At 45.9% G+C, this 20,480-nt stretch overlaps 1 protein-coding gene across 1 annotated transcript in view; it reads right to left on the bottom strand.

Annotated features, from left to right (window-relative positions):
* Positions 1–20,480, bottom strand: part of ANKRD33B (ankyrin repeat domain 33B) — an 84,828-nt gene that overhangs the window by 17,121 nt on the left and 47,227 nt on the right. The gene's annotated exons all lie outside the window — the stretch shown is intronic.

The following is a 20,480-nucleotide window of genomic DNA, read 5'->3' as shown; positions in this document are numbered from 1 at the left end:
TCTCTCTCACACACACACACACTCTCTCTCTCTCACACACACACATACACACAGAGGCAGGGAACCCAGGGAGTATTGCTAACCAGACCCTTATCCATAAACCCAAGCAGGTAAAAATATTCATTTCAGAATATAGATTTCTCCCCTTTATCGTCTCGCACTTCCAAAAAAGGGCCTGATTTTCTGCTCACTCCCAGAGGGTTTTCAAAAAGCCCACGCACTCTTGGATAGCGGTGAATAAGGAGAACATCACGTAACAAGCAGTGTTCCCAGGATGCTCCTGGCTCACCCAGAGAAAGATCCTCAAACGACTCTTGTGCCACATAAAGAGGCTCTGGAGTCAAATGCCCATGCTGCCCGAAGCCCACTGACCACATTTATTAAGTCCTCGAGTGAAATGACACGCCACTCTCCCCCCCGGAAGACTCTTTAGTCCCTTAGAGCAGGGTGTCAACCTTGGCACTATTGACCCCTGGGGCCGGATTATTCTTTGTTGTAAGGCTGTTCTGTGCAGTGTGGGATGGGTAGCAGCATCCCTGGGCTCCACCCACTAGACGCCAGTAGCTACCATACCCCTCCTCCCTCCCAGGTAGGACAACCAAAAATGTGTCCAGACGTTGTCAGATATCCCCTATGGGGGCAAAATCACCCCTGTTGAGGGCCACTGTCCTAGAGGCTCAGATTTCAGGACCAAGGTGAGAGATGGCTTCCTCTCCTGTTCACCTTCTCCCTGACCCCTGACCCGCCAGCCTGCCCCTTGGTTGCCATTTCCATCCTGGCCCTAATCGTGACGGCTAACACACCTCGGGAGGGTGGGCAGTCTGCAGAAGCTCTCACCTGAGCCTGGATGGAGGGCCTGGGGACCCAGCCTCCATCCTTACACGCCGAGGACTGGCTCAGAAATCCCGCCATCATCCCCACCCCACACATGCCCCCCGGAAGCCCCACTGTCGGGGCTGCAGGTGTGACGCCTGGTGGACACTGCACTGCGACTTCTGCTGCTAACTGGGCACCACTAGCTCCTCGCAGGGAGGCCTCTGCACCACGGAGAAGCCAGGACCCCTGAGGCTCCGCCCCGGGCTGCTATCAGGAAGCGCAACGGGTGAGACTGGACACATGGCAGAGGAGGTGAGGCCTCCTCCGGAGGGCGGGCAGCCATGGGACACAAGGTGCTCCTGAGATGCAGCCCCCCTTGCCCTGCAGACTGGGAGGCCGAGGGAGCGGAGGAGGCCCCCAGCACAGCAGCATGGAGACCCCACCCCTCGCCTGCCACAGCGACTGTCTCCTGTGTCTCCTGGGCCTCCATCCGGGTCCTGCCAGTGCTGTGCACGCCCACCAGTAACTCCTCCCACGGCGGGAGCTCCGTCACCCCATCGCACGCCGACTGAGACAGACAGAGTGCGGGCGGGGACCCAGTTACCCTCCTTGAATGGCACCCAGACACTGCAGGCTGCTGGCCAAGCAACAGTACATCCTTCTCCTCAACTTCCAAGTTAAAAACGAAACAAGCAACAGAAACTAGAGTGTGGGCTCCTCCAGAAGTAGTGTTGTCCCCTCACCATGGACCTCAGCCCACCTCCTGAACTCATCGCAAAAATCATGTAGCTTTCTGACTTTCTGAGATAAGCACTGACTAATATGATCGCGTCAGGGGGTTAACAAGCCAGAAGCAAATGGGTGGGACCTTCCCGCTCTGTGATTCACAGGTTCCAACCAGCAGCTGACACTTTTTGAGTCATTCACACCACTTTGCTTTCTGCTCTCCTTCACAGAGCACACCCCCGCCAGGGGACGATGCTGGCTGTCAGGTGCCCAGAGCAGCTTAACTGCTCTCAACTGTTGGAGCAGGGGCGGGGGAGGGGAGTCCTTTGATCTCAGTTGGGTTTGTCGTCCAGCTAAACACTTTGCAGCACCTGTCAGTTAGATTTAGCCAGGGTCATAGCGAAACGAATTGCAATTCGTTTGGAAACGTTTCTTTAAAAACGTGAAAGAGCGTGGCCACCGTATTTTCAGCACGATGTCCTTTGCACCGATATATCCTAAACACTCTGAACAGGTGGGGAGAGAAAAAACTGACAATCCACAAAACAAACGACCCATTATACAGGTCTGTTCTGCATGTTATGTAGAGATCAGAAAAACCAACGTGCAGTCCACTCGTTCTGACTACTGACTACAGGCTCGAGCTGTCAGTGAAATCACTCTCAGCTCCCCACTGGCTTTCCCAGGATGCCAGAACAATACCTGTTATCACGAGACAACCTCGCTCAACTGAAATCAAGGATGGACCCAGTGCTGCTAAGAATGAATAGATATTAACCTGAATAGATATTAACCTTTCTTCTTTAAATCATGACAATTAACCAAAAGGAGCTTTTTTCTTTGTCTTCAGTAAGATAGATAGATAGATGATAGATAGATAGATGATAGGAAGAACACAGCCTTCCTTGCATAACAGAATGTGCCCCATATGGAAATCTAGTTTGAGCCTAGTCCAACTTTGACCGTATGGAATAGGATTTGGTTCCTGAAGTCCTCAGAGTGGACTTAACGAGTGGGCTGACCACACAGAGCTAAAGAACATCCTCCACTGACCCCATGAGCCTTACCCTGCCTAAGAGAAGGGCTTAAGCGGCCCAGGGAATAAATTAATTCTTGATGACATAGCTTCAGTGGAGTAACTAAATGGCCATGCAGACAGAGAACGGAGTACTTAAGAGAGCTGGCTCTGAGAACATTCCAATTCAAGCTCCCAGCCTGCCACTTAAAATCTGGGTGAGTGAGCCTGAGGAGGTAGGTCAACTTCACTGAGTCTCTGTTTCCACATCTGGAAAATGCGAGATAATATCAACCTCACAATTGTGAAAATGACAGGAGATAAGGTGTTGTATAAGAAGGGCCTAACAGACAAATTTCTGGGCAGAAAACTCCAAAAAACTTATGCATTTGCTCCACTCCCAAGGAGGTGATACATAAGCACCCACTCGTTCTCTTGTGGGCTGTGCACAGAGACTCCCCTCCAAAGAGTAGACTATGTTGGGGATGGCGGTGGAGCGGTAATCTCACAAGAGAGAAGTGTGGCCAACATGACCTCAGCCCGGTGATCAGGGTCAACGGTCACGTCCAGAGCCTGTGCCGACAAAGATTCTTTGCCAGATCAAACTTCACTCAGGCCCCTGAAACTTCTCCCCAGGCCCATCTGTGCCCTTCCTTGTAAAATCTCATTTTAGCAATAACCCTGCTAATAAGTCAGTTTAACGAGAACCACCCTCATCCCCACCATGCTATCTGGTCATTCCTCATCCTCCACCAGCCCCCAGGTGATATCCGATCACCCTGGCCTGTCTTCAGCAAGGATCTTGTTAGGTAGGTTTGGCCGGAATCTCCCTGATGTTTCCTGTTAGTCATTTCCCGTCCCCAAACCCCGACCCCTGCTCCTTGGCTATAAACACCCACATATCCATGCTGCAATCGGAGTTGAGCCTACCCTCTCCCCTGGTGCAAAATGCCATTGTGATGGTCCTCATACCTATTGAGATGATTTTTGAATAAAGTCTGCCTGACCATCTCTAACAGGTGTCATTGAACATTTCTTTTTCTTTAACAAACCCCTTCATATGATGTCATGCAAATGGCACTTTCCTCTGTAGTCCTCCTTTGAAAAACCCGCAACTCCACTCTAATCACGCAGAAAACACCAGACACTTGGGGCTTCCCTGGTGGAGCAGTGGTTGAGAGTCCGCCTGCCGATGCAGGGGACACGGGTTCGTGCCCTGGTCTGGGAGGATCCCACATGCCGCAGAGCAGCTAGGCCCATGAGCCGTGGCTGCTGGGCCTGCGCATCTGGAGCCTGTGCTCCGCAACGGGAGAGGCCACAACAGTGAGAGGCCTGCCTACCGCAAAACAAACAAACAAACAAACAAAAAAACACTAGACACATACAAACTGAGGGACACTCTACCTGACAAGTACCTGACAAGCACTCCCCAGACTGTCAAAGTCATAAAGTCTGAGAAACTGTCACAACCAAAAGGAGCACGAGGGGACATGACAAAAAAATGTCACATGCGATCCTAGCTGGGATCTTGGAACAGAAAAAGGACATTAGGGGGAAACTGAGGAAGTCTGAATAAAAAAATGGACTTGAGTTAATAACAAAAATGCATTGAGGAGATTGGTTCAAGATGGCAGAGTACAAGGACATGCACTCACTCCCTCTTGCGAGAGCACTGGAGTCACAACTGCTCAACAATCATCGACAGGGAGACACTGGAACTCACCAAAAAAGATAACCCACATCCAAAGACAAAGGAGAAGCCACAATGAGATGGCAGGAGGGGCACAATCACAATAAAATCAAATCCCATAACCACTGGGTGGGTGACTCACAGACCGGAGAACACTTATACCACAGAAGCCCACCCACTGGAGTGAAGGTTCTGAGCCCCACAGCAGGCTTCCCAACCTGGGGGTCCAGCAACGGGAGGAGGAATACCTAGAGAATCAGACTTTGAAGACTAGTGGGATTTGATTGCAGGACTTCGACAGGACTGGGGGAAACAGAGACTCCACTCTTGGAGGGCACACACAAAGTAGTGTGCGCATCACGATGCAGGGGAAGGAGAGTGACCCCATAGGAGACTGAACCAGACCTACCTGCTAGTGTTGGAGGGTCTCCTGAAGAGGCAAGGGGTGGCTGTGGCTCACCATGGGGACAAGGACACTGGCAGCAGAAGTTCTGGGAATTACTCCTTGGTGTGAGCTCTCCCAAAGTCCACGATTAGCCCCACCAAAGAGCCAGGTAGGCTCCAGTGCTGGATCACCTCAGGCCAAACAACCAACAGGGAGGGAACTCAGCCCCACGAATCAGCAGACAAGCAGATTAAAGTTTTACTGAGCCCTGCCCACCAGAGCAACACTCAGCTCTACCCACCACCAGTCCCTCCCATCAGGAAGCTTGCACAAGCCTCTTAGATAGCCTCATCCACCAGAGGGCAGACAGCAGAAGCAAGAAGAACTACAATCCTGCAGCCTGTGGAATGAAAACCACATTCACAGAAAGACAGACAAAATAAAAAGGCAGAGGGCTATGTACCAGATGAAGGAACAAGATAAAACCCCAGAAAAACAACTAAATGAAGTGGAGATAGGCAACCTTCCAGAAAAAGAAGTCAGAATAATGATAGTGAAAATGATCCAGGACCTCAGAAAAAAAATGGAGACAAAGATTGAGAAGATGCAAGAAATGTTGAACAAAGACTTACAAGAATTAAAGGACAAACACCTAGAAGAATTAAAGGACAAACAAACACAGATGAACAATACAGTAACTGAAATCAAAAATACACTAGAAGGAATCAATAGCAGAATAACTGAGGCAGAAGAACGGATAAGTGACCTGGAAGACAGAATGGTGGAATTCACTGCCACAAAACAGAATAAAGAAAAAAGAAAGAAAAGAAATGAAGACAGCCTAAGAGACCTCTAGGATAACATTAAACACAGCGACATTCGCATTATAGGGGTCCCAGAAGGAGAAGAGACAGAGAAAGGCCCCAAGAAAATATTTAGAGATTATAGTCGAAAATTTCCCTAGCATGGGAAAAGACATAGCCACTCAAGTACAGGAAGCACAGAGTCACAGGCAGGATAAACCCAAGGAGAAACATGCCAAGACACATAGTAGCCAAATTGACAAAAATTAAAGACAAAGAAAAATTATTAAAAGCAACAAGGGAAAAACAACAAATAACATGCAAGGGAACTCCCATAAGGTTAACAGCTGATTGATTTCTCAACAGAAACTCTACAAGCCAGAAGGGACTGGCACAATATATTTAAAGTAATGAAAGGGAAGAACCTACAACCAAGATCACTCTACCCAGCAAGGATCTCATTCAGATTTGACGGAGAAATCAAAAGCTTTACAGATGAGCAAAAGCTAATAGAATTCAGCACCACCAAACCAGCTCTACAACAAATGCTAAAGGAACTTCTCTAGGCAGGAAACACAAGAAAAGAAGAAGACCTACAAAAACAAACCCAAAATAATTAAGAAAATGGTAATAGGAACATACATATCGATAATTACCTTAAACGTGAACAGATTAAATGCTTCAGCCAAAAGACACAGGCTTGCTGAATGGATACAAAAACAAGACCCATATATATGCTGTCTACAAGACACCCACTTCAAACCTAGGTACACATACAGACTGAAAGTGAGGGGATGGAAAAACATATTCCATGCAAATGGAAATCAAAAGAAAGCTGGAGTAGCAATTCGCATATCAGATAAAATAGACATTAAAATAAAGAATGTTACAAGAGACAAGGAAGGACACTACGTCATGATCAAGGGATCAGTCCAAGAAGAAGATATAACAGTAATAAATACATATGCACCCAACATAGGAGCACCTCAGTACATAAGGCAAATGCTAACAGCTATGAAGGAGGAAATGGACAGTAACACAATAGTGGGGAACTTTAATACCTCACTTGCACCAATGCACAGATCATCCAGACAGAAAATTAATAAGGAAACACAGGCTTTAAATGACACAATAGACCAGACAGATTTTATTGATATTTATAGGACATTCCATCCGAAAACAACAGATTACATTTTCTTCTCAAGTGCACATGGAACATTCTCCAGAATAGATCACATCTTGGGTCACAAATCAAGCCTCAGTAAATTTAAGAAAATTGAAATCATATCAAGCATCTTTTCCGACCACAACGCTATGAGATTAGAAATCAATTACAGGGGGGAAAAAAGTAAAAAAAAAAAAAAAAAAAAAAAACACGAACACATGGAGGCTAAACAACACATTACTAAATAACCAAGAGATCACTGAAGAAATCAAAGAGGAAATCAAAAAATACCTAGAGACAAATGACAATGAAAACACGACAATCCAAAACCTATGGGATGCATCAAAAGCCGTTCTAAGAAGGAAGTTTATAGCAATACAATCCTATCTCAAGAAACAAGAAAAATTTCAAATAAACAATCTAACATTACACCTAATGGAACTAGAGAAGGTAGAACAAACAAAACCCAAAGTTAGTAGAAGGAAAGAAATCATAAAGGGCCTCCCTGGTGGCGCAAGTGGTTGAGAGTCCGCCTGCCGATGCAGGGGATACAGGTTCGTGCCCCGGTCTGGGAGGATCCCATATGCCGCGGAGCGGCTGGGCCCGTGAGCCATGGCCGCTGAGCCTGCGCATCCGGAGCCTGTGCGTCCGGAGCCTGTGCTCCGCAATGGGGGAGGCCACAACAGTGAGAGGCCCGCATACCGCAAAAAAAAAAAAAAAAAAAAAAAAGAAATCATAAAGATCAGAGAAGAAATAAATGAAATAGAAACAAAGAAAATAGCAAAGATCAATAAAACTAAAACCTGGTTCCTTGAGAAGATAAACAAAATTGATAAACCATTAGCCACACTCATCAAGAAAAAGAGGGAGAAGACTCAAGTCAATAAAATTAGAAATGAAACAGGAGAAGTTACAACACACACCGCACAAATACAAAGCATCCTAAGAGACTACTAAAAGCAACTCTATGCCAATAAAGTGGACAACCTGGAAGAAATGGACAAATTCTTAGAAAGCTATAACCTGCCAAGACTGAACCGGGATGAAATAGAAAACATGAACAGACCAATCACAACTAATAAGATTGAACCTGTGGTTAAAAACCTTCCAGCAAACAAAAGTCCAGGACCAGATGGCTTCACAGGAGTATTCTATGAAACATTTAGAGAAGAGCTAACACCCATCCTTCTCAAACTCTTCCAAAAAATTGCAGAGGAAGGAACACTCCCAAACTCATTCTACAAGGCCACCATCACCCTGATACCAAAACCAGACAAAGATACTACAAAAGAAGAAAATTACAGACCAATATCACTGATGAATATAGACGCAAAAATCCTCAACAAAATACTAGCAAGCAGAATCCAACAACACATTAAAAGGATCATACACCATGATCAAGTGGGATTTATCCCAGGGATGCAAGGATTCTTCAATATATGCAAATCAATCAATGTGATACACCATATTAACAAATTGAAGAAGAAAAACCATATGATCATCTCAGTAGATGGAGAAAAAGCTTTTGACAAAATTCAACACCCATTTATAATCAAAACTCTCCAGAAAGTGGGCATAGAGGGAACCTAACTCAGCATAATAAAGGCTATATATGACAAACCCACAGCAAACATCATTCTCAAGGGTGAAAAACTGAAAGCATTTCCTCTAAGATCAGGAACAAGACAAGGATGTCCACTATCACCACTATTATTCAACATAGTTTTGGAAGTCCTAGCCATGGCAATCAGAGAAGAAAACGAAATAAAAGGAATACAAATTGGAAAAGAAGAATTAAAGCTGTCACTGTTTGACATGGTACTATACATAGAGAATCCTAAAGATGCCACCAGAAAGCTACTAGAGCTAATCAATGAATTTGGTAAAGTTGCAGGATACAAAATTAATGCACAGAAATCTCTGGCATTCCTATACACTAACAACAAAAGATCAGAAAGAGAAATTAGGGAAAGAATCCCATTCACCATTGCAACAAAAAGAATAAAATATCTAGGAATAAACCTACCTAAGGAGGTAAAAGACCTGCTCTCAGAAAACTATAAGACACTGATGAAAGAAATCAAAGATGACACAAACAGATGGAGAGATATACCACATTCTTGGATTGGAATAATCAATATTGTGAAAATGACTATACTACCCAAAGCAATCTACAGATTCAATGCAATCACTATCAAATTACCAATGGCATTTTTCACAGAACTAGAACAAAAAATTTTACAATTTGTGTAGAAACACAAAAGACCCCGAATAGCCAAAGCAGTCTTGAGAACGAAAGACGGAGCTGGAGGAGTCAGGCTCCCTGACTTCAGACTATACTACAAAGCTACAGTAATCAACACAGTATGGTACTGGCACCAAAACAGAAATATAGATCAATGGAACAGGATAGAAAGCCCAGAGATAAACCCACACACCTATGGTCAACTTATCTTTGATAAAGGAGGCAAGAATATACAATGGAGAAAAGACAGCCTCTTCAATAAGTGATGCTGGGAAAACTGGAGAGCTACATGTAAAAGAATGAAATTAGAACACTCCCTAACACCATACAAAAAAAAAAAACTCAAAATGGACTAGAGACCTAAATTTAAGACCGGACACTATAAAACTCTTAGAGGAAAACATAGGAAGAACACTCTTTGACATAAATCACAGCAAGATCTTTTTTGATCCACCTCCTAGAATAATGGAAATAAAAACAAAAATAAACAAATAGGACCTAATGAAACTTAAAAGCTTTTGCACAGCAAAGGAAACTATAAACAAGATGAAAAGACAACCTTCAGAATGGGAGAAAATATTTGCAAACCAATCAATGGATAAAGGATTAATCTCCAAAAAATATAAACAGCTCATGCAGCTCAATATTAAAAAAACAAACAGCCCAATCCAAAAATGGGCAGAGGACCTAAATAGACATTTCTCCAAAGAAGACCTACAGATGGCCAAGAGGCACATGAAAAGCTGCTCAACATCACTAATTATTAGAAAAATTCAAATCAAAACTACAATGAGGTATCACCTCACACCAGTTAGAATGGGCATCACCAGAAAATCTACAAACAACAGATGTTGGAGAAGGTGTGGAGAAAAGGGAACCCTCTTGCACTGTTGGTGGGAATGTAAATTGATACAGCCACTATGGAGAACAGTATGGAGGTTCCTTAAAAATCTAAAAACAGAACTACCATATGACCCAGCAATCCCACTACTAGGCATAGACCCAGAGAAAACCATAATTCCAGATGACACATGCACCCCAATGTTTGTTGCAGCATTATTTACAATAGCCAGGTCATGGAAGCCACCTTAATGCCCATCAACAGATGAATGAGCAAAGAAGATGTGGTACACATATACAATGGAATATTACTCAGCCATAAAAGGGAACGAAATTGGGTCATTTGTAGAGACGTGGATGGACCTAGAGACTGTCATACAGAATGAAGTCAGTCAGAAAGAGAAAAACAAATATCGTATATTAACACATATATGTGGAATCTAGAAAAAAGGTACAGATGAACCAGTTTGCAAGGCAGAAATAGAGACACAGATGTAGAGAACAAATGTATGGACACCAAGGGGGGAAGCAGGGGTTGGGGTGGGGGTGTGATGAATTGGGAGATTGAGATTGACATGTATACGCTAATATGTATAAAACAGATAACTAATTAGAACCTGCTGTATAAATAAAATAAAATTCAAATAAATGCATCGATATGGGTTTATTTGTTTTGTGCAAGGTATCATCCTAGTGTAAGAGCCTAACAACAGGGGAAACCAGATGTGGGGTATACGGGAATTCTCTGCACAATCTTTACAGTTTTTCTGTAAGTCTGAACTATTCTAAAATCAAAAGTTCATCTTATGAAAGGGAGATCTAGACTAGGGCCACTCGGTAAGACTGCAAGGTAGAGACGATGGTTCTTGACTGGCTGCCGGGTGTGGATCCCATCCACACTGTCCACAAGCGTCACCAGTGGTGGGGGAGGCGGGGTGGTCACTGAGTGGGTGTGCAATGGACAGAGGAGATGGTGGCCAGCCCCCGGGGAGAGCCGGAGGGTAGAGAGGAGTTGTTGACTCAGAGCGAAGTGAATGGACAGGTCTTGGTGATTATTGGGCTGAGCCAAGTAACAGAAAGAGAAAAGTCAAAGATGATTCCTGGTACCACCCCAGCCCCAGGGTTCTGGCTTCGCTTTGGATGGCCAATGGCATTTTCTCTGAAAGTGTACGGGGGATAGAAGTCCATGGTAGCCAAGCTGGACTATCTTTCAAGCTATCTATGTTACCAAAGAAAAGGAAAGCTCCCTTTGGTTCATTGTCATGGTTTTAAAGAAAAAAGGTTAATATTTACGTGTTCTTAGAAGCGTCATATCCACTTTTGATTTCCACTGAGCAACAATCCCCCAAACCCCAAAGGGGGAATTTTAAACTTTCCCACTCTTAAGTCACCTACCTCACAGAAAACCCCTCTCCCAGGAGATGACACACCTACTTCATAGAGGGAACGGAAACCACAAGGGAACCCCCTCAACTTTCCCCCACCACCCCCAGAACTTCCCCACATCCCTCTTAGTGGAAAGGAGGGTGTTTCTTCTCCTATTTAAAGATGCCAATCTCTCCTCCCCTTGCAGTGCTTTAAAGATTCCCCATCTACTTCTGGGGAATATATTTGTGCTACAAACTACTTCCTCTTTCTCTTCAACCCCTCCCGCCTTGCAAATTCATTCCCACCAGATTGTATTAATGGCCTAAATTCCTCACCTTGCCTTCTGCCACGTGGCTTCAAAGTTCTTCTGTCAAGAAGAACGTTGGCTCACAGGACATCTACAGGCATGATGCCCACAGAAGCTTGACACACACTCACTGATGGGACTCCTTCTACACTTGTGCCTCAGCTATCTCCCTAAGAAGAACGTGCCAGGCTGATACAATGGTCCCAGGCAGAGGATGAGAAATGCACGGAGCAGAGTGGACCCGGCTGAATGGTCCAGCTCACCCACAGACACACAGCAAAGGCTAGATCAGCTGATCCCCAGCCCATCTGCAGATGCATCAACTCTAAACATATTTTAAACTAGAGTCTGGGGGTTGTCACGCAGCAGTAAGCTGGTATACATGCTCAAGGATCTCCTATCTTAAAATATATATGACTGTCTTAGTCCATTCAAGCTGCTGTAAGAAACTGCCATTGGCTGAGTGGCTTAAACAACAAACATTTATTTCTCACAGTTCTGGAGGCTGGGAAGTTCAAGGTCAAGATGCCAGCAGATGCAGTGTCTGGTGAGAGCCCGCTTCCTGGTTCATAGGGTGTCTTCTCGCTGTGTCCTCACATGGAAGGAGGGTGAGGGAGCTCTCTGGAGTCTCTTGTATTAAAGCACTAACTCTATTCATGAGGGCTCCACCCTCAGGACCTAATTACCTCCCCAAAGCCCCACCTCCTATTACCATCACTTGGGGATTAGGATTCAACATATTAATTTGGAGGGAAGACATAAACATCCAGTTCATTGCCGTGACCAACAATAATCCCCATGGACCTGTCTTTGTATTTCCGCCACCCACCACCAATCATCTGACTCCTTTTCAGTCTAACTTCCAGAGACCTCTACTCTCACTCTTGCTACTTATACCCCCCACCAATTCTCCTGAAACCGTCTTCCATCATTCCCCAATGACTGTCTTGTAGCAATATCCAATGGTTACTAGTCAGTTCCCATCTTACTAGGCATCTCTGTAGCATTTACCACTTGCTGGTTCCATCCTTTTGAAACACTTTCTGCAAATATCCTGATAGTTCACCCTTCTGCTTTTCTTCCTGTCTCTCCAGCCACTCAATTTTCTTTGTGAATTCTTCTGCTCTCTGCTTTCTGAAATGCCACTGTTCCTCAGATGTATGACTAAGCCCTTTTCTCATCCCCTACACTCTCCCTTGGTGATCCTATCCCCTCCCATGGATCAAGTTATCATCCTAAAACTTCCGGATCACTTATTGCTAGCTAATCTTTCTTTCTGAGTTTCTTACCTAAATATCTGTCTACTGGATATTTCAGCTTGGGCATCCCACCAACAAAGCAAACTCGACACATCAAACCCAAAACATGTTCCTTCCAAACCCGCTCCTCCCACCCACATTCCTTAGTCAATGATGAATACCACCAGTAACTGGCAGAGGTGCCCAAGACAGAAACCTGGGCTTTCTCTTCAGCCCTCCCCTACCCCTTCCCCATCCAAGTATCATGGAATCTTGCCAATGCCACCTCTTAAACATCTTCCAAACCTGTCCGTGTTTCTCCATCCCCACTTCTAACCTGGATGAGGGCCACCACATCCTTCCTGGGGTCCACCCCTCTCCTACCTGGACCTCCTGGTCCGATTTCTGCCCCATTCTCCACACTATCAGCAAGAAACTCTTCTGACCAACACAACTACTACTTAAAACCCTTCATGGTTTCTACTCTTTAGATGAAGTCTCAACTCTTTAACCAGCTAGCTCCTTTTTTATCTGACCCTGCTCTCTGAAGGGCAGCAGAATATGCCACCTCAAAACATGCAACTTTGACATTTATTTTGAGCTGGAGGCAACAGAGAAGAAGCAATTACAAGAAAAGTTCCCTGCCCTCCCCCATTTGCCTAAAAGCAGGACATAACTTTTCTTATTTTATTCCTTTATGTTTCCCCAGTTTTACTGAGATATAATTAACATATATCACTGTGTTAAATAAGGTGTACAGCATAATGATTTGATTTACATATATTGTGAAACATTACCATAGTAAGTTTAGTTAACATCCATCATCTCATATAGGTACCAAAAAGGGGGGATGGTTTTTCTTCTTTGTGATGAGAACTCTTCAAAAACTGCTTTCCCTTGTCCTGTCATTTCTCCACAAACGTATTGCTCTTTATGGGAGATGATATATAAGCCAGAGTTCTAAGCCACTTCCTTGAGTCATTCATTTTTCCCTGGGTGTCCCCCATTTATACATGTGTGTTTATAGATGTCTGGTCCTCTCTTGTTAGTCTTTTATTACAGGGGTCTCAGGTGGGAACCCAGAAGGGTAAAGAGAAGGTTATTTTTCCTCCCCTATATCCCCTCTTCATCCTCAGCTCTTGCACCAATGCCCTTCTCCTTGACACTTTAATCATAACTCTCTTTTTAATTCAGCCGTGTACCACACTTTCTCTAATCTGGTGGCCTTTGCACCAGGCTAGCTCCCCCACCCCGCCGGTATACTCTTTCTTTGCTTTCTACCCAATTACCTGATGAGCCTTCCCTTCCACTGGAAGCTCTGCCCTGGTCCCCCAAGCCTGGATTAGGCACCTGAACCATGATGCCTCATGGTCCACATTTCCATGTGGCCGTGGATTCCCACAGCCACCGCTCTTGCTCATAAGTTCAAAACTTCCAACTGACTGCAAGCTCCATCAATACTTAGTACGTAAAAAGGCGAAAGGATTCCTACTTCTCCCTTGAAAAAATTCACTTATCAAAAAGGTTGCTAATTTTCAAGCCATAACCCACATTAACTAAGATTACATGGCCATCACAATTATTAATTCAACATGCAATTGGGTACCAATGATGGGCTAAACGTCTTGTTTATTCCTTTATTCAAGGAAAGGAAACAGACAATAAACCTGTGCAGACCTAAAAATGGAATTAGGGTTGTCTAGATATTGATTGGTCTGACACCAGGTACTCAAAATATACTTTTCCAAACCGGGCCAGTAGAGGGAACTGTTGATTGGAAATATCAGGTCCCAGCAGCACTGAGGAAGAGAACAGATTTCTCGTCCCCATCCAGAGGAGGGGAAAATGCACAAGGGGAGCAGGGGGGCGGGCAGCACAGACAGGCTTTCCTCTTGTCTGACTGAGGAGCAGGGCCAGCTGCTGCGAAGGAGGTGGCGTTGCTGTGCTCAATCAGAAAGGCTCCAAAAAATGGAGTTTATGGGAAAAGGCGAGGCGATGCTAGGAAACCTCAGAGACGTGCCAAGTTCTAATGTACTTAAAACAGTAGAAACCGAGTAAAAGGAAAACATTTCAAAAATCCATAAAAATCACAATGAAGTCAGACTAGACATCGTGATCATCTATAGTGATAATAAGATAAATACAATGAAGAGGCGTTGGCCTGCCTCAGTCCAAGTCATACATTCTCCTCTGAAGTGGGACACTCCCCAAATCCAGTTCACAAGTCAGAACACACACAGGCAGCCTGAGCCTGCCAGCCTGTCCTCAGCAAACAAGTGACATGAATAATGCCAGGCTGGCTCTCAGTGCCTTTCCTCCAAAATCTTAAAGATAAGTTCAAGGAATAACAAGTTTTAAGGATGCACCAGAGGTTACTTGTACTGAACCAGCTTGATATCACCAGTTCAGAAGGACCCCTGCAGTTTTCTCACTTCATCTTACTTCTGCTCTTCTGTTCAAGAAAGGAAGAAGAAAGGGAGAAAGTAAACACCTAACGCCACCCCCCCCCCCGGCGTGTAATTCATTTCTTTGGTTATATGCTACTTTATACTTTTGTTAGGGGAAGTAAGGTAGAAGTTGAAATTACTGGCTGAATGAGATTTAGGGATTATTTGAGGCTTTATTTTCATATATATATTAGGTAAAGGCCTAATTTAGATTCAGCTGTATCTTTATTCTGCATAAGGACCTGAGGAGGCGAGACTTCGCAGAGAACACGGCCAGGCAGACCCAGGCATTCGCGCCCTCATTTACACTCCAGACTCTCAGACGAGCTACACAGCTGCAATATCAAATAATAGAAACATGTGGTCGCTTTACAGTTTTCCTTAACCACACAGATTCTGCGGTGGCCAAAGTTGACTGAGGTCACTCCACCGCCCTGGCCAGCGATTTGTTCTGCCTGGGGCAGGGTGTGTGATGCAACCCTGGCAGATGTAACTGAAGCTGTGCTGGCGGCTTCTGGAGATGTTTTCCTGTCTTAGAGAACAGAACATGGACAGGGATTTGTTCCTCCTTCCTGAAGCCTCCTGTGTTGTAACGTGAAGCCACGCTGCTTGGAGCTGCCAGGCCATCTTGGGACCACGAGACAAAACGTCAAGAGCATTTCTGAGAAGGTCCTGATATCAGGAAGCCATGCAATGAAGCAACCCCCCAACTGTTGACTTCAAACACATCATGTTGCAAGAGAAGACTGTTTCCTCATCGTTGAAGTTTGTTTTGTTGATTATTCAGTAGATTGCACCCAAAAGCACCATAGCAGATCCTAGGCTCCAATAGGAATCAAGGAAACACAAACAGCAAGCGAAGTCCATTTTGAGTTGACAAACTCTCGATCCTTGGGAACGTGGTGGGAAATATAAATTGGTACAGCTTTTCCTAAAGGCCACTCGGCAGGGGCAACATAAATGTGCACATTTAAAAGGTGTGCGTCCTTTGATGAAGAGGTTGGGTTCTAAGAATCTATCCGTGCATTTCTCTTTCCTTCTCTGCCCTGCTCTGACCGCCACAGACCACAACTGCCGGGTTTCTTAACCCTGAAGTCTCAGTGACTGAGCAGGGGCCCGGTGGAAGGAGGGCGGGTATGAGCCCCTGTCCCCTGCCCACCTCCCTCCTCTAGGGGCTCAGGTGTCCCAGGTCCCAGCTCCTGGGGGCAGCCCGCCCGGGCTCTGTCTGCCTCTGCCCCTGAGCTCTGCCGCCACCTCTACTCACAGTTCCCTTACCCATTCCTCAGCTTAGACTCTGAGCACACCTGCCGCTCCACCTGTTTCCGGCCGGGATGCTGACAGGTACGCCCTCCTCAGAGATGCGCCCCTCCTCCCCACCCCGTCAACACAAAGGGCTCCATTCCAGCGTGGTCTGAAACAGCCTCATTCAGAAACCCGTGCACACTAGACTTTAAATTTGGGAGATGGGGTTACGTGTGCCCTTGCCCGCCCTGTAGACCCAGCACTTAGCACAGCCCTTGGACATGAAGTGACTGCTGAATAAATATTTGTTTTAAAAGAGGATCTTGTATAGAATGGATGACCCATGGCTTACTGAACTGTCTCAGTTACTGGACTCGGGGGACACGGCCCCGAACACACCATCACTCGGGTGTGCTGCTGTAAGAGGCAGGGAAATCTCGTGTGCACAAGTCTACACGGAAAGATCTCCTAGATAGACTGAGTGAAAAAAATTAAAATCACAGTCTCTACAGAATTACCCCATTCACGTAAATAAAAGGTGCGTGCACACCCTTTGTGTTTAAAGGGAGAGAGAGTGAGTTCTGGAAATGTAACCAGCTGGAACGTGGTCAGTCAATGAGAGAATTGGGGAGAGTGAAAATGGACTTCTTTTTTTTATATAATAATACTTCTGTGGTGATTTTTCACTGTAAGCATGTATTACTAGACATCTTTTGGAATTAAGACATCATCAAATAAATAAAGCTGGTTATGGAATTGGATTAAAACGGGACATCATTTGATTCTATCAGCTGAAAGCCCAAACAGCCTCTCTTTGGTCAAACAGTACATGAAAGTCATGAGCAGATGCTCAGTTGCTTTCCTTTATTCTCCCTTTGATTTAGTGACAGCTCTGTGTCCCTCCGACATCTCACCCGGGTCCATGAACTACCCCACCCCACCCCACCCCTGGCTCTTATACCCACTGACAGGCACCCTGGGTCACCATTTGGTATAGGAACATTTAAAGCCCCAGTTCTCAGAGTGAGGTCCCCAGACCAGCGGCATCAGCATCACCGGGGAACTCACTGAAAGGCACAGTCTCGAGCCCCACCCCAGACCTACACAATCCAGAACTCCAGAAGCGGGGCCCAGAAATCTGTGTTTTAACCAGATCTGGGTTAAAACATAGATTACCCACCTGTGGGTGACAGCGATCCCGCTTGTAACCGAGCAGGACCCTATGAGGCCTTCACAGGACAGGACCACCACCCCCCGTGTCCTCTGCCTGCCTCTTGTTGGTAGAAAAACTTTAGCCTCGTAGGCTTCCCCCAAGTTCCAAAGAACAAATTTAATCAGAGAAGTGAGAAAATGCAGAAACAAAGCAAACAGGCAAGCAAGACAAATTAATAATGGTTTAGCCATTAAACAAACTCAAGGCCCTTGAGTTCCTCCTCAAGGGCTATAGACGACAGAATCTGAGCCATGTCCTTTAAGCTGTTTTGCAGATACCGAAGTCCCCCACCAGGTGGGAGAAGTTAACTGTATGCTGCCCACAGGCATGTAGACCCCCAGACGGGTCGGAACCAGAAGGTTGATGATGCTCACTCCCAGTTACTTCCCACCAGCCAATCAGAAGAGCGTCCACGAGCTGATCACACACCCCACAGCCCCTTCCCTCACCCTGCCTTTAAAAACCTCTCCCTGAAGGCCTCTGGGGAGTTCGGGCCTTTTAAACACTAGCTGCCCGGACTCCTTGCTTGGTGCCTGCAATAAACACTGCCCGCTCCTCCACCACACCTGGTGTCAGGACACTGGCTTTACTGCCTGCGGGCGAGTGGACCCATGTTTGGTTCAGTAACAAGCTCAAGGCTGAGGACCAGGCTGTGTTCTAAGGTCATGGTGCTCTCAGAGAGGGAAGCAGCCCTGTGCGGTCATGACCTCCACCTGCGGCAATAAATTAGGGAAAAATCGCTTCCTTACATGGAAGCAATTAAGAGAAAGAAGGAAATGCTTTTTAATTGGACTTCTTTTAAAGTAGCACAAGAACCATACTCTCCCTCCTTCCCCACCCCTAAACAATTCAATCCTAAAGCTTTGGTGGGCAGAACCAGGAAGCCTCCCCCACCACCGAAGGCCTGGGTGGGTGTCCCAGGGCTCAGAGGCCCCGTGGGGGGAGCGGAGGCCACGCAGAGGTGAGAGTGGTTAAGAAACAGACACTACAGACAGAACTTGGACAAATCAGTCAATAGGCCGAGGATCATGGAAGCCAGGAAAAAGAGAAAATACGTTACAATATTTTGTTTCTATAAAAGAAGATGGAAAAGAACTTATCTACGAATCCAGTCGTTAACAATGGTTACTATGTCTAGAAAGTAAAATGGGAACGAACTAAGAGCGTGGAGCTAAGAGATCTTCACCCTTAAGTTTAATTGCTTTATGTGTTTAATTGCTTATGTGTTGTTTTTCTCCAAACATTGTGTATCGTTTTTTACAATCAGCTTATAAGAACATCAGCAGGGCTGAGTGGAGAAAGCACCCAGGACGGCCACCACGTTGCCAGCCTCCTGCACGACCCGGTCTGGGTCACCTCCCCGCCCCCCTGCCACACCCTCACCTCTGGTACCATATACTTAAACACACCCCAGCCATGTGAGTCCTGCCAACTGCCCTCCAGTCTAACTCTGTCTGGAGGGGAGGCTCCACCGGGGACCACCAGCGCTCTTGAGGTCACAGCAGGAGGGCCATGAACACAGGAGTCTTGTCCCCGTCCCAGTTTCCTGCCCATGACCAAAGCAATAGGGAGAAGCCTTATCGGTACTAGAAACCACAGAAGGACACCATCTACTGGCCAGAATTCCAGAAAGGAATTTCTGTTGGAGGCAGTGGAGACAGGAGCCAGCTGTAGGGAAGGATGGGGCATTACAAGGTTTTGTTTTTGTTTTTAACTTTTAATTTTATATTAGGGTATAGCTGATTAACAATGTTGTGAGAGTTTCAGGTGACTCAGCCATACATATACATGTATCCATTCTCTCCCAAACTCCCCTCCCACCCAAGCTACCACATAGCATTGAGCAGAGCTCCCTGTGCTGTACAGTAGGTCCTTGTTGGTTATCCATCTTAAATATAGCAGTGTGTACGTGTCAATCCCAAACTCCCTAACTATCCCTTCTCCCCACCCTTCCCCCCTGGTAGCTGTAAATTCGTTCTCTAAGTCTATGAGTCTGTGCATTACATGTGTTTGAGTAGACCTGGGGCAACTCCAGTGGTGCCCCAGGGAAAAAGGGGGGCTGCGGGGATGCACGGCGACCCACTGATGCCATATCCAACGCCCAGGCACACAAGCCAAGCAGGAGACCTGAGGTGCTCCCATGCCCAGCTCCTGCGGCCAGCAGAAACGACACCAGGTAGGGGTGTGTGGTGCTCAACTTGGCCGGCACAGACCACTGCCCCACCGCACGCCTGCAGCCCAGGGACGGGAGCCGCTGCTGTGACTGCCCTCAGCCCCGCCTGGATTTCTCCCTCTGCACCCGAGGCCTCAGACCCGGAGCCTGGAAAGCACATGGAGCCCTTTCCTTCTCCCTTTGCTGGGCCTCTCTCTAACCTTGAAAGGACCTGTGTCATCCTTGACTTAAATAAACCAGTTCAGGGAAGCACAGGCTCTGCTTAAAGATAAGCATTATGGACTAACCGTTGTATTCCTCCAAATTCCTATGTTGAAGCCCCGAGCCCCCAACGTGACTATACTTGGAGATGGAGCCTTTGTGCGGGTAACTTAAGGTTAAATGAGGTCAGAAGAGTGGTGCCTGATCCAACAGGACTGGTGTCCTTATAAGAGGAGACACGAGAGACCTGGATCTTGCTCTCTCCACCGTACAAGGACACAGCAGGAAGATGCCACATGCATGCCAGGAACCAAATGGCCCAGCACCTTGACCTTGGACTTCCAGCCTCCAAAACTGTAAGAAATAAATTTCTGTTGTTTAAGCTCCCAATTTATGGTATTTTGGTAATAGCAGCCCAAACGGGCTAAGACGTTAGTATGCTCATGAAGAAAAAAATAAATGTAACCCAATGAATAGCATAAAAACAAACTAATGAAGAAATATGAAGCATTTCCACAGATCCTGGAGTAAAAGATAGAAAAGAAAAAAACAATGATGAGAGAAAGCTGTGACGTGAGGACCTAACTTACACCTAAGAGGGAACCC

This window comes from Mesoplodon densirostris, chromosome 3 (assembly GCF_025265405.1).
Source record: "Mesoplodon densirostris isolate mMesDen1 chromosome 3, mMesDen1 primary haplotype, whole genome shotgun sequence".
Classification (NCBI taxonomy): Eukaryota; Metazoa; Chordata; class Mammalia; order Artiodactyla; family Ziphiidae; genus Mesoplodon; species Mesoplodon densirostris.
The sequence above is the reverse complement of the archived record's forward strand: the minus strand, read 5'-3'. Positions and strand labels throughout refer to the sequence as shown.